The sequence below is a fragment of the Cricetulus griseus genome (genome assembly GCF_003668045.3).
Source record: "Cricetulus griseus strain 17A/GY chromosome 1 unlocalized genomic scaffold, alternate assembly CriGri-PICRH-1.0 chr1_1, whole genome shotgun sequence".
Classification (NCBI taxonomy): domain Eukaryota; kingdom Metazoa; phylum Chordata; class Mammalia; order Rodentia; family Cricetidae; genus Cricetulus; species Cricetulus griseus.
This window is the reverse complement of record NW_023276807.1, coordinates 30637006-30652562: the sequence shown is the minus strand read 5'-3', so window position 1 is coordinate 30652562 and position 15557 is coordinate 30637006. Positions and strand designations below refer to the sequence as shown.

Below are 15557 nucleotides of genomic sequence, written 5' to 3'. Positions count from 1 at the left end.
ACATACACACAACACACATACACACATACACACATACTACACCTCACATACATACACACACACTACACCTCACATACATACACACACCACACATACACCTCACATACACACACGCATACACCACATTGACACACACATGCACACAGCCAACACACACAACACACATACACAACACACACATCTCACATACACACATAGACACACACACTGCAATAAACAGAACATACACACACACACACACACACATTCCACACCTACACATATACATAATACACAACACACATATACACACAACACACATGCACACATAAACATTAAATAAGTTTTAAAACGCACAAAAATACTTTAGGGCCTGAAAGCAGCCTAGCCAGAGGTTCTTAGCTTGAACAATAATACCAGATGTGGGTTTCATCCTGTAGAATGGCCATAAATTAGAGAATGAAGACTGTTCAGGCTTATAAGGGACATCTATATCACACAGACACACACACACACACACACACACACACACACACACACACGGTCCCAAGGGCTCAGGAATCATTGCTGAAGAAAGAGGCAGAAAGATTTTAAGAGTAATGACCACTGATAACTACAAGGAAACACTTTTTTTTCCAGACTTGACAGACCAGATGCACATATAAACTCATAGTGATTGTGACAGTGTGCACAAGACCCGAGCCACCTCATGCCAGACAAAATCCCAGTGTGGAATGGTGAGAAACTCCTACCCATAGTCAAGGTGTATTGGCAGTTGATGGCTGTTGGAAAAGGGAGAGCTAGCTTTCTTTAGATGTATGATCCCTGGGAGGTCTACTGCACTCCAGTGGATGTCTACACAGAACTATACTGCCTGAAATTCCCAAAGAATGAAGAAAAGAAGAGAAAAGAAAAGGACAGAGGGAAGGAGAGTAGAGGAGAAGATAAGAGAAAAAAGAAAAGAAAAAAGGAAAAGAAAGGAAAAATGAAAATTCCTCAGCTTGGGGTTGCAGCAAGACACAGGTGTGTTGAGTCCTTCAAACTCGATGAAGAAAGAGACATTTCAGCTGGAGTGTTTGAAGGCCATCTCTTGTGTGGAGAGCCAATGGTCTTCTGGTAGCTACCTTCAGATCCTTGAGATGGCTTCGCAGGCATCTTTCTGAATGGAGCTGGAAGTACAGAGCATAGCAGCTCCCAAAATGATCTGGTATCCACTGTAACTTAATAAATGAACCCTCTGGTGTAGTTATCAACCTCCTTGTGTGCTTAGCCACCCAACAGCACTCTCTGGAAACTGATTTTCAGCTCTGCTGTGCCAGGGTCAGGACCAGGGAATGTGGCAGTCACTACTGCACTAACATGAAGCTACTGTTCTCTGGGAGACATTCTTTTCATTGTAACCTATCTCAGAATATTTGAAACATAAGTGTAATCCCTCCTTTTTTGAAACATACCACAGAGCTTGAACAAACAGAAGTTGTTTTTGTTTTTGTTTTTGTTTTTGTTTTTTTTACCAAATTTGGCTATCTCTCCCTCCTGCCCTCTGGCCGCTGGGACAGCATTGTTAGTGCTTAGTGGTTTGTCACAGGGCACTGGCTCTTTCGAGTTCATGATCTGTCACTTGGGTCTATGTGGCAGAAGAGCTGGATTACAAGAAACACATGTTTAAAAAATTTAGGAAGGGGCAAGGAAGTGGCTATGATCATTGGCTAATTGGTTTGTTAGGCCCAAATTGCCTTTCAGCACTCACCACAGTACCATCGCCAATTCTTAAGTAGTGGTGACCTGCCTTGAGTTTGCTGTGTAGATGACTGTGAGGAATGTCTGGTTTGGAAAGGCTAGGGTTTCTCTCTCCTTGTTTGTCCTCGCCTGTGCCCCATCCCCACCCCTTGGTTACCCAGGATCTTATTGAAAAAAAATCACAACCCAGAAAGAAAACAGCTTCCAGGATCTGTGGTGAGCATGTCAGGGAAGAATCAGGTTACTGTGGCCTGTGGCTCTTGAGCTCAGTTGGAAGAGAACCCAGGTTGCTTTGGTGAACTCCCAGCCTATTTTGCCTAAATTACCCATCTAAACCTGACTTACCAGAAAGCACAAGGTAGGGGATGAACTGAACACTTGGGTTTAAAAAAAACATGGGTCAGGAGATACATTCCCTGGACCTTCCCAGTAATTAAATCTATATGGGGTTGCCACCACTGAGATTCGGGGAAAATGAACAATTCTGTACCAGTGTTCTCTGTGTACCTTAAACAAGTAGTTCAGTGGCTGTGAGAGCCTAATGAGCCGAGTCAGCATTAAGTGCATTTGAGGAAGAGTAAGACAGGCCTTGAACCAGCTATGCTCTTTTCATAAAGTAAACAGCGGGACAGTAAGAAAAGCCCGCCCTGGAGCTCTGGCTTGCTTGCTCTCGCTGGGCCGCATGCTGCACCAGAGGACCTTTGAAGAATTGGTTTGGGATCAATTCTTTGATGACATGCTTTCCTTCTGTGTTTACCCAGACGCACCTCCAGCACTCCTCCCGCCACGAAGGCTTTCATCATTACAGGGGTGAGTCACCAAAAAACAAATTTTGCTTCACGGATCAAACACATCCCATTTTCCACTGTGGCATATCAAACACCAGCCATCCTAAGAATTTCCATCAAGCTGAGGTGCCAGCAAACCCGGGGAGGGGAGGGGGGAGGCAGGAGCCAGAGTTGCAGAATGTTTGAGAAGAAACTTCAACCTTAACCAGTGTCACAGAACAAAGAGGGGCCACCCTGTCAGCTTTGGGGATTTGTTTACCAGCTTTTGTATTTATTGCCTTTGTTTTGTAAATGCAAAAGATATTTGTTTCACAGATTTGGGGTGGGGGAGGGGTGCTGGAGGAGGCCAGAAGAGAGCATCAGATCCCTCTTGGAGCTGAAGTTACAGGTGGTTGTGAGATGCCCAAAGGACACTGGACACTGAACTCAGGTCCCAAGGAAGAGCACCAAGCACCTTTAACCACTGGGCCATCTCTTCAGCTGCCTCCCCCCAAATATTTTTAGTACACCTAAAACAATATCTTCTCTTTTTCTTGTCTGTGTGCATGTGTATATGGTGTATGGTGCATGCACACGAGTGTGCGGCTGTGTGAGCGAGTGCACATTGTGCAGAGGCCAGAGGAGGATACTGAGGGTCTTTCTCTGTCACTTTGTGCCTTATTGCCTTGAGCCTGGGTCTCTCACTAGACTAGGAAGCTATCATATCTGCATCCTGTTTCCTCCCATCTCTACCCACTACAGTGTTGGGGTGACAGGTATCTTCATCCATGCCTGGCATTTTACCTGGCTGTTGGGGATTTGAAATCAGGTCTTCATGCTGGCACAAATACTCCTACTCACTGATCCATTTACTTAGCCCCAAACAATATCTTCTTTTTTAAAAGAATTTAAGTATTTTATTTATGTGTATATGTCTATGTGCCAGCAAGTGAATGCCACATGTGTGCAGGTGACCTTGGAGGTGAGAGAAGGCATTGGGTCCTAGGAACTGAAGTTTCAGATGGTTGAGAGCTGCCCAAGTGGATGGTGGAAGCAAACTCAGATCTTCCTGGCGTGCAGCCAGTGCTCATAACCACTGGACCATCTCTCCAGCACCAGCAATGTCCCGAGAACCCAAAATATTATTTAAACATAGTACATACTGCCAGTTGCCAGTTGCTTAGATTTGCAAGATGGATAAATTCTAAATCAGAGAAGTTGGAATTAATGAGATGTTTTCCTGTTTGCTTTTGGAATGTGTTGAGCAATCTGATAATTCTCAAATCACTCTGAACTAGGGAAATCAATCTTGTGTGATCTCTGGGCCTGCACACGAAGCATGGATTTCTTTATCTTACACATGCCAGAGTTGATAGAGTTAAATGGGAACCCAAATGGGATTTCCTGAGTCTTGAATGTTAATATGTACTGCATTAGTCCTGAGATGGGTAGGGGTCTTCATAACAGAATAGAACACATGCCAAAATCCAGTATCTTAAAGCAGTAATGCAGACTCCAGCCTTCTGATTAAATTCTTTGGATATTAAAATTTGGTTTGATCTAAATTCAAAGTGACTCAATGTTTTATTTTCCTGTAAATTTCAGGAAAGTCCACACTGAGGCAGAGGAACTGCCTTGAAATCTCTCTTTTATAAAGGCGCTCATAGAAAAAAATAAAAAATCTCATGGAGTACTAAAAGTTTCCATCTGAGGGAATGACCAAAACAAGTTGGGTTCAAATGGCAACAACAACAAAAAATAAAATTAGAAAATTCTGTAATTAGACCTCAACATGGAAATATGTTCTAAATAGTTCCAGTAATTGTGAAATAAAGAACAGGAATTGTCAAAATTATTCCATTTTTTCTTTCTTTCTTTTTTTTTTTTTTTTTCGGGAGCTGGTTTTCAGTTTCCTTCCCTGTGCTCATTAGCATCCTAGAATGTGAGTACTGGTGGACTCATTATCGAGGGACCATGCTGGAGGGTCACTGCAGCTGCCTGGCATTTGGAACCCGTTAGTAGCAGGGGAGAGGACTGAAAACCAGCTCCAGCTTCCACTGAGCCACCACTGGGAGGAGCAGGGTGTGGGCAGGGTTAGTGGACATCTCTGAGAACTCACTGACTTGTGTCCTTTGAGTTTTTCCTGGGAACCAAGTCAATTTGAAGCCATCCATTTTCCCCATGTGTGTCTTTTCCAAAGATGCCATTTGGGGTCAGATTTCCTGGATTTGAGAAGGGTGTTGTGAAAAAAAGGAGAGAGGAGAGAGAAGAGAGAGAGAGAGAGAGAGAGAGAGAGAGAGAGAGAGAGAGAGGCATTACACCTTATTGAATCCCACCCCAACTACAAAAGTAGTTTACTACTACTACTATTCTATTTATATTTAGGACAAGCTCTCTCCCTGGCCTTGAACTTTTGAAGTAGGTAGACCAGTTGGTCAGCTAGACCTCGGGCCACCCCTGTCTCTCCATTATCAGCACTTAGATTCCAAGTATATATCACCATTCCCAACTTTTATATGAGGATTTGAGGGGCTCAAACACAGGTCCTCATCCTCATGTGACACCTACTAGACTCACTGAACTCAGTTCTCCAAAAGCCATTTTTATAGAGGAAATGATTCAAAGTAAACTATGTCAAGTTAAAGTAGACCGGGTTCAGATTCAGAGTGTCCTAGAACAGATGGCTTAACCCATTAGGTGTAGGAATGACTCCAATTAGCATCAGTGAGAAGGGCCAGCTGGTGTCATCCACTAAAAGACTTTCAGGCCTGCAGAGCAGATAGCCTGAGGTATTTCTGCACACTGCATTCTAGGAAACTCTGGATGTCCTGCTTCTGATGCAGGGCTAAGATTATTCAGGGGAATTCTGACTCTTGAACCCCAGTCTCTGGAAGGTCTAAGAGCTTGATCAAAGTCCCAGAATCATTATCATCTGAGTACAGTCATATGCCCAGGTTTTTCTCAACTGTTGTTCTCAACTGGTGAGAATGTTTCTACTTTTTTGACATTTCAATGAAAATCCAACTATGAAAGCAGGAACAGATTTGTCTTGTCCACCAAAGTTCTGGGCAGTAATATAACATATACTTAGGAAATGTTGGAAGAATGAAAGAAATCCAGACCCCCATAGTAATCGATTCTAACAGTAAAGCTGAATAAGATTATAATAGGACCAGTTTGAGTCCTCGGCTGGTTCTTACAGAGAGATTAGAAATTTTATTTTTGGCCTGGACTATGTATACATTAAAAATAATCCACCCCCAAACCTGTTGAGAGCTTCGAATATAGCTCAGTGGTAGAGTGGTTGACTAGCATGCATGAAGTCCTGGTTCCCATCCACAGCATCATAATAGATGGTGGTGGTGGTGGTGGTGGTGGTGGTGATGGTGGTGGTGGTGGTGGTGGTGATGGTGGTGGTGATGGTGGTGCTGGTCATATTGTTGTAAGGAAGCTCAACAACTTTTCAAGCTTATCATATTTAAAGGATTAAATGAGTCCATTAAATACTTAGTAGAGGATAAGTGCTTAATAGCTTTATGCTCTGCTGCTTGATTTTAACTGATATCAAATTGAAGCCTTCATCTTGAAGTTCCTTTCAATTTGTAGAAATGTGTCTGAATTAGCCATTGCTGTTTAATAACTAGATCTGGCACAGACATGGCCATGTGCCATATGGCGTCATTTTAGTGAATGGTAAACTATATCATCCACTCTTATTGATGCCATGGCTGTGTTAGTTTATAGAAGTTGTTCTGGCGTTCATAGCATGAACATCACCTAAGAATGAATTTCTCAGAACACAGCCACATCTTTAAGTGGTGGGTGGCTGTATATTATTTTAGAAAAAGAACAGAAAATGGGGACAGCAAGGTTGACTCTAAAACTCACAACCTGAGTTTGATTCCCAGGCTGAAGAATAGAACCAAGGGCTGTAACCTCTGACCTCCATGAATGTGCTGTGGTGTGTACACAGCTCCCCCGCATAAACACACCAAATAAAGTAATAAAGAAAAAATAATCATGTTGGGATCCAACTTTGGACCAGTATGTGATGAGTCCAGGTGAACAAAGAGAGATTAGAAGACTAAGACACGTTTAGAAGGATCCACATTGGGATGACATCAGGGGCATGCGGTGTGTGAAGTTCTTCTCATTGTATTCCATTTGACATTGATGAACCATAAGTGGCTGCACAAACTTCCTAACCATAATGATCAAGTCACTTCCCTACTCAAAGCTGTGGAGCTCCATTGCTCATCCAAAAATGGTCATGTGCTTTAGCTGCCGCTCATAGACATCTTCAGTCTTCCTGTAGGGTTCCCATGATTTCTGTGGATTGTATTTCATCTCTGTGTCCATCTGCTATTGTCTGAGCTCCTTTGGCAACTTCTGCATTTAAACATTTGCCCCATACTTACCTTTCTTCTAAAAAAAAAATCCTCATGGCTCTTCAATTCCATCTTGCTCTAACCAGTGGGAAGATTGCTCACCCTTCTGAGTTCAGGAAGTGTTTGTTTTTGAATGCTCGAGACCTATGGGGACTGATGTCTTGATTGTGATCTCTAAGGTGGTCTTTCTCATCAGTCTTTCACTCTTGTGCTTAGGGTCCATTTCTTAGCCATCTTCCTACCTTCATCTTTTTCAATGGTAGGTGGCATTTTCTTACCAAAGGATGAATGGATGAATCAGAGATGAGATGGGAAACCCACTCCTTAGGGATTACAGAACCTTCTGCACAAACTCTGCTAACAGCATGTCTCTAGTTACAATTCTCTACTCGAATCTGGCTGGAAATGACTGGGCAAGACTCTTTCCCATAACAGGCTGATGAACAAGATTGGGAAAGTGTCAACAGCAGAAATTAGCAGTGTGTTTAACTAATTTACAAGCAAGTTGTATATCCATGTCCCCCTTGTAATGACTGGAGGAATCATGTCAGTACAGGTGCACAAGGTTTCTAATGACATATGACCAAGTTCTGTCTTGCTCAACACTCCAAGAGGAGCTTAGAGGGATATATTCAAGGCCTGTTTATGAAATATGCAAATAGTGGGGTAATCGGGAGGGAAATTAATACTTGGCAATAAAAGCAGGGTTTAAAAAAACTGATCATTTAGCTAATGTGAAAGCTTTGACAATAAACACTATTTATCTCACAGTGAGTTTTCAGAACACTGCTATCCATGCATTCAAATCACAAACACACCCCACCCCTCTGTCTTGGCTTCCCAAGCTTCTTGCAATATTCTGCTGCCCTGGCACGGAACCAGCACCATAGAAGCAGAACAAAGACAGAGCCCTCCTTCTCAAAGCCCGAACTGTAAAATTAACAGAGGAATAAAAAACAGCTGGTGAAACATGATAGCTGTGATTCTGAGCCCGTGAACCTGAAAAGATAGTTTATTGTAGAAGACAAACAAAATCTGTGTTCGGTTTGATCTAGCCCAGCACCCACCATCTGAAGCAGTGCGCTTGCATTTAGAGAGTCCTGGGGTTGGGGATGGGCATTGCAGACGTCATAAACAAAGAACAGAAAAGATCGCTTTCCATCTTAATTTGACAGTAAACAGTACTAATTTGACTCTGTAGCTGTTTGTTGATATGTGGGAGTGGGAGTGGGGGTGGGGCATCGCTACTCGCTGGAAAGAACAGTAGCCAGTGTGTTGGGGCTGCATTGCTCCTAAGATGGCAGGATGTCTTGATTCTCTCCATGTTAGAAGAACATAATGTAAATTGCTGCTCATGTGGTTTCCATCTGGCAGTAGGAGCAGCCATGGGAGCCCCTAGCCTTCAGCCCCTAGAGAAGGTTTTCTGTAGTGGCTTCATCCAGATTTGTCTTAGGAACTGCCAATGGCCTCCCTGTCAATCATTTATCATTTTACAAAAAGCAGGTCTGGCCCAAGGCAAGAGTCTTTATTCACTCACTCGCTGACTCATTTTACAAATGTTTGGTAAGTGCTACTATGTGCCAAGAGCTGAGCGATGGGTTGGAGGTAAAAAGATGAGGATTAGCCGTGCCTCTGTGATCTTCACTTCTGAACTAGATAGAAAGCGGCACACAGGTAACGATGACACAGTGAGGTAGACACAAGAGTAGAGGCATCCAGGGGAATCAAGAAGCCAGGCTGGTTGAGCTCCCATGAGAGTAAGCCATGAACTGGCCACACAGAATGGAGCTAAGAGTATCATGGAATGGATTCAAAATCTGTCTCCTTCCTTCTTTCCCTCTTTTCCTCCTTCTCTGCCTCCCTCCCCTTCTCTCTTTCCCTTCCTCCACCCTTCCCTCCCCCTCTCCCTTCCTTCCTTTTCTGGGTGATCCCTATTAAGGACAAATATTCCAGATGCTTTGGAAAAGTATTTTCCATGAATTATCGTCATCATTCCTCCTGACCTTTGCATCAATCATTGTTGTGGAATAATCCTTCTGTTCACTGTGTGAATATATGTCACTATGATTGGTTTAATAAACAAGTTGACTGGTCAATAGCTGAACTGGATAAAATTAGGAGGGAAAGCCAAGCTGAAAATGATAGGAGGAGGAAGGGCAGTCAGAGAAGTTGCCAGCCAGATGGAAAACAAGTCAGACACACAAAATAGTATAGAGGTAAAAGCCACAAGCCTTGGGGCAGCACTTAGATTAATAGAAATGGGTTAAGTTGTAAGAGCTAGTTAGTAACAAGCCTGAGATATTGGCCAAGCATTTATAATTTATATTGTCTCTGAGTCAGTTATTTGGGAAACTACTGCCTGCTGTTTGGGAGCAGGCAATCTATCGGGACAGGAAAACTCCACATACAAGTCATCACTACTGCCATCATCATCTTGCCAACAATGAGAGTGTAATATACAGATTGTGAATCTTGCCTGGGGCTATGCAACTCAAAAGCTAGGGAGCCAGGAGCAGAACCAACAGCTTCCAGATAGCATGTTTTTTATAAGACTGTTTCCATTTCATGTGTGGAGAGATGATGGGTCTTATCAGGTCCTCACAGACACCAGTCATTGTTGCCATGTTGTATTAATTGAGGTTTCTCAATGAGTACATCTACCTTGGTAGTTTACTATAAACTCCATCTCAGCTGTCTATAGAATATCAAACTCCACCTTTGGGTGATGCTCATGTTCTTGTTATAACAAACAGGATATCGTGGGTCTTTTCTGAAAGTATATTTTGGGGGATGGAGAGTGACTAAATTTACGTCTTGCTTTTCCAGAGGACCAGAGTTCAGTTCCCAATACCCATGTCCAACAGCATGCAGCCACCTAGATGGAACTCCAGCTCCAAAGGATCCAGTGTCCTCTTCCTGCATTCACTGGCAACCCTTCCACACACAAATAAAAATAATCTAAAAAAACACAATATTTGTTAGGCATTTGCCATACTCCAAGATCAACAGCAGGCTCTGTCTTTACTGGGAGGCAAGCATCCATTAAGGTAACCCTCTGACATTACCTGATTCTTGCCAGGAGCAGCTGTCCACCTTCCAAATCCAAAGCTTAAATACAATCCCGCAGTATTTTCAGTAATTTTTGAAGACATCTGCCATCAAATCAAAGAGTATAGTGAGAGTAAGTAGTTTATAGAAGAAGAAAGTCCCACCGTGTTCAGTTGATGCTTAGATTTTCATTTTTCTTTCTTTTAGATGCAATTGAATACCCGTCTTTAAGTCCTATCTGGCCTGGCCAAACAAAGCATTCTATTTAGAAAATGGAACACTCTGTTCAGCCAACATCTCTCCATTTCACTTAAGGAAAAAGAGAAGCAGTGTGCTTGTGACTTCCCAGTTAGTTTTTGCAGTTGCTTCACCCACCGCATGATGAGCCATGCTTGTAATGAGTTCTGGAAGGTGCCATGCAAGCATTTAGAAAAATACTTGCAGTACAGCCTCTATAGGAGCAGTGACGCACCATGGGTGTGGTTTTAATGTCTTTGAGATGATCAGCATTTGCTGCAGGTACACAGAATATGTGGTACCCAGTGCTGAGCATCAGTGAAGGAAAATGACCTGAAGCTCAGCCTCCCAGATTCTGTGTCCCTTCACAGAGTACAGAGTGGAGCTTGCTTATCCCCGTGTGACAAACCCTCTGGATTTCCTGGTCATTTGTTAATATCCTCCCCATGGAATCAAAAAGTTTGAAACATTTGGTCTAAATAATTGTTCTACATTCCACTATAAATATGAGATAGATATGCATTTATATGTAGCTGTATGCATGCTATCAAACACAATATATATATGCAATATATATATATATATATATATATATATATATATATATTGCATAAACAGACATCAGTATGTTACAGGCCCACTAGGGTATATTCAGGAAGCTTTTTACAGACAGCAAACAGCATAACACACACTGACTCCACCACCCTTAGCAAAAAGCACATGTATGACTTCCTGTGGAAATTGCAGATAGAACATGTGATGTTAATCTTGATTTCTCGGCTGTATGTAGAATTAACTAGGAGACAATTAAGGGGGTAACAGGCTTAATTGAGGTGGGAAACTGCATGGTGAGTGTGGATGGCTCTGTCCTGTGTGCTGGGTCCTGTAGTGAATAAAAAAGGAAAATGGGGGAAAAGAATCTCTCTCTCTCTCTCTCTCTCTCTCTCTCTCTCTCTCTCTCTCTCTCTCTCTCTCTCTCTCACACACACACACACACACACACACACTCGCTCTGTCTATGTGTCACTGTCTCTTTCTATCTCTCTCAATATGACCAAGCTATTCATGCTTCCACCACGATGACCTGCACACTCAATCCATGATCCCAAATAAACCTTTATTTCCTGAACTTGTTTTTTGCTTGCTTGCTTGTTTGTTTTTTGCTGGGGGGGGGGGTGCGATGAGGTATTTTGTCACAGAAACAGGAAAAGTAATTAATCTATGTCATCTTCAGATTGAACGAATGGCTTAGGGACATTATCAAAGACCCAGGTTTTTCCCATGTCTTTACTTTTCTATCTGCCGAGTCGGCTCCATGTTCAAATGTGTCCCCTAATGGTGTCAAGAGTGGCCGGTCTGTGTCTTACTCAGATAGGATCATAAATGGGGAAGAGGATCTCATTTCTTTCTTGTGCCTCTTTTTAAAAGGAAGGAGACCTGGGGCCAGAGAGATGGCTCAGTGGCTAAGAGAACCAGCTGCTCTTACAGAGGACCTGGGTTCAATTCCCAGCACCCACATTATAGCTCACAACTCCAGTTCTGAGGGATCTCATACCTTCATACCAATGCACAGAAAATAAAGTTAAATAGATTATTAAAAAACAAAAACAAAAACAAGGATACCTTTCCCCAACACCCCAAGGACAGCTACCACAGAATAGCATTCCATTTCCTTCTACCATCCATCATTGACAGAAGGAATAGAGAAACCATTGTTAGCTTAGCCCTACCTTAGCCATCTCAGAACACACCCTGTTATGTGCACGGTCATATGGAAGAAGACAGATGAACACATTGGGGTTTGACGATCAAGGATTTGGGGTGTGGACCTACCAACGCACGTGATACCGCCATGCCTGGTCTCTCTTGTCTTCTAATGGCCTGTCTCAAAGGAAGTGAGGGGTTGAGGGGCTCCGCAGTAAGGTGTTTGCCATGCGAGCACAAGGACCTGGGATTCATCCTCAGAACCATCTGAAGAAAGCTAGGCAAGGCAGCACATACTTGAAATCCAAGCGGTGGGGAGGTGGAGACAGGCAGATTCCTAGGGCCCACTGCATGCCACGTAGCCTATTCGATAGGTTACAGGACAGTGAGAGATCCCGTCTCACAAAGCAAGGGAGATGATGCCTGAGACAAGACACCAAGGTTGACCTCTGGCTTCTACACACATGTGCACAAGCATGCACGGGCGTTCTGACTCCATATGCACACACATGAACAAACACACAAGAAAACAAGTGGAATTTTACAAACCCCCCCAAAGCACAAGAGAAAGTGGAACACTTGGCTGTTTGTTCAAGGCCACCTGGAACGTAATGACAAGTGAAGATTCCAATCACCGTGTATCAGCTTTTTGTCCATTGTCCTCTTCATGCCATGATCCACTTCCTGGGTCTTGTCAAGGTTAGTGACTCTCACCACTTCAGGGTCAAGCAGAGTGAAGCCAGTTTCTCTGCTCATGGCTGAGTTTCTCCAGTCTCTCGGAGGCTTCTGGGTAATTAAACAATTTCCTCCCACGGGCATTTGACTAACCTTGGTTCGATCCAACTGTTTAATTTTATATTTGTCGGAACTGAGGCCCACACACGTTAACTAAGCCACTCAAGCTAGATGAAACAGTCTTTCCAGCGCCCTGCGCCCTCTACTGGTGGCATCTGAAAGCTGCTAATGAAACAGGGAGGGGCTTCAGTGCCCAGCTGTTGCTGACCTGGAGCCTAGCCTCTCTTGTTGGGTAACCGGGCAGAACACAGGTGTACCTGCTTGGCTTCTGTAGCAAGGTGGGGTCTGTCTTTTTGACAGCTACACCTCTGTGTGGTACAGTAATGGCCTTCATGGTGTGATTTACCGGGAACCAGGAGGCCAGCTCAGCCGCAGTTCTCCCATCTGCCTGCATCCTTCTCTTTTACCCCATTATTGGGTCCCTACCAAGCAGACCTGAATCTCATTCATTTTTGCTTCAAGTTTCTTTAATGCAATATAAGAAGCTCCTGGGAGTTGAGGAGAGGCAACAGTCTCATACTTGAGTAAAATTTAGTTCAATCAGATTCCTTTTTGTACTTAGTTGAGAGTACTCCCTGTGCATGATGGGATTTTTTGATTAGATAGGAAGATTCATTTGGGGGATGTTTAAGGGAACTAAAAACAGATGGCTAGCGAGTGAATGCGTTGGCTAGATTTTCATCAACTTGTCACAAGGCAGAGTAATTTGGGAAGAGGAACTTCACCTGAGAAAATGTCACTGTCAGACTAGCCCATACACAAATTTGTGGAGCATTTCCTTGATTAATAATTGATGTGGAAAGTCAAAGCCCACTTTGGGCAGAGCCTCTGCTGGGCAGGTTGTCCTGGCTTGTATAGGAAAAGCAGACTGAGCACGCCAGATGGAGGATGCCAGTAAGCAATGTTCCTCCATGGTCTGTTTTAGTTTCTGCTTCCAGGTTACTGTCTTGAGTTCTCATCCTGACTTCTCGAGGGGATGGACTAGAAAGTGTAAGCCAAAATGACTCCTTTCCTTCCCAAATTGCTTTTGGTCATGGTGTCTATCACAGCAACAGAAAGCAAGCTGAGACTAGGCATTCCCAGAAGATGGCACAGCACTTGGGGCTGAACCGTTCCTTCTTGCTGTGACTATGTTAGACATCACAATACTGAACAGGGGAGGTGTTGGATATGGATGCTCCTGTTGGCTCCTAAAAGCCTTGTCCTCATTCAACTGTAGTCACCTGTGGCAGTGAGTTGGGACCCCTGCTAACTGAGAACCCTGCTTTGGAAGCAAAATGGAAACTCTGGGATCTGGGGACAGTGTGAGTGCTAGGTGGTCCCTGGGGCAATGAGAACACTTTCTGGTCTCTCTGCTCATCTATTTACTAATGAACTTGTCCCTTCAGTCTGTCACCAAGGCCCTGGGCTTGTGTCTCCTGCTTGCTCCCTGTCACTCTCCTGATCTCTGACTCCCTATCTTATCTCTTGGTGTCTCTGCATTTCCTGTTTCTGTCTTTCTGCTCCATTTGAGGGAAGGGTATCACATTTTGAATGCATGTATAGCAGCTGACCCCATCACTGGAGTGATATTTGTACAGAACTCTTTCAAAATGTCACCCTATTAAGCCATGATCCCTCAACAGGTCCAGTGCCAGGGAAAGCCATTATCCCCTTTGCCTTCTCTTCTACTTCTCCATGGAAACAGGTGGCTGCGCACAGGGTCACCTTAAACAGAAAGTAGATGAGATCTACAGGCCCTGGCATGCTGGCTGGGAAAACTCTGTGGTTAGAAATTTTGGGCTGCCCATAATTCCCAGAGTTTCCAGCTCCCACTGTGGTGGGACAGTGTTTTCTGCAGTGTAGTTAATATTTGCCTCCTTAGATTCTGAGACTTCTGGATCCTTCCAAAGGGTCTTCAAGCCCTGTTGTCCCTTCATTCCTGCTTTTTGTTCCTGAGACTCGGGACATGCAAAGCATGAACCAACACCCGTGGAGAGGTGTGGAAATCATTTACTGTGAGTCTCCCAGGAGAGGGTGGAATTTCTGATCAAAGTCAGTACAGAGCCGTCAGCAGTATTTACCCTCCCCCCTTTGAGTCCTGATGACTGACATTGTTCTGTTTTTATTACTGGCCCTCAGAAGCAATTGTTTAAGAAAAATATTGTCTAGACTTGAAATTGAGTGAATATGACATTAATTACAGGGGCTTTCCTCCGAATGTCTCTTTGCCAGCTGTGTTCTCAGTGTAGAAGCTGCTGGTGGCTCGCAGGGAGATGCAGATGATGGTGCAGAGGGAACTGCGGGCAAAGACCAGAAGGGCCGTCTGTAGGTCCTGCCCTCTGCAGCAAAGGAGGCTTCGTCTCTCCACCCATGCAACAGCACTGTCAACTTCATCCCAGTTTTCTTGTTGGCAGCTAAGAAATCTGGGGTTCCATAAAGTTAGATGTGGTGTTCAAGAAAGCACAGGCAAACACACGATGCCAAGATAAGGTCACTGGGCTATGTAGCTGTGAAGCACATGGTAGTGCTTGACTCAGGTAGGCTCCATGAGAAAAGGGTTCATGCTGGAGAGATGGCTCAGTGGTGAAGAGCACCGGCTGCTCTTCCAGAGGTTCCGAGTTCAATTCCCAGCAACCACAGGGTGGTTCACAGCCATCTATAGTGGGATCTGATGCCCTCTTCTGGCATGTAGGCATACATGCAGATCGAGCACTCATAAACATAAAGTAAACAGAAAAGGGTTTGCTTAATTAATAATTCATTTCTATAGAAGTTTTTTATTTGTGAACTCTGTGTGTGTGTGTGTGTGTGTGTGTGTGTGTGTGTGTGTGTGTGTGTGTGTGTGTGCTCCCATATGGGGATGCACTTGTAGAGGTCAGTGAAAATTTGCAGGATTCAGTTCTCTTCTTCCATTATG

The 15557-nt window shown here is 43.8% G+C and overlaps 1 long non-coding RNA gene across 2 annotated transcripts; it reads right to left on the bottom strand.

The window, feature by feature from the left end:
* Positions 1-242: 242 nt before the first annotated feature.
* On the bottom strand, positions 243-12770 carry LOC103161044. Of its 2 annotated transcripts, XR_004772550.1 has the most exons (4): positions 12499-12770; positions 9940-10026; positions 4610-4708; positions 243-1148 (listed from the first exon to the last, which is right to left on the bottom strand). It is a non-coding gene; the product is annotated as an uncharacterized LOC103161044 (long non-coding RNA). The 2 variants fall into 2 exon arrangements; XR_003479542.2 differs by lacking the exons at positions 243-1148; positions 4610-4708 and adding an exon at positions 8778-9832.
* Positions 12771-15557: the final 2787 nt, after the last annotated feature.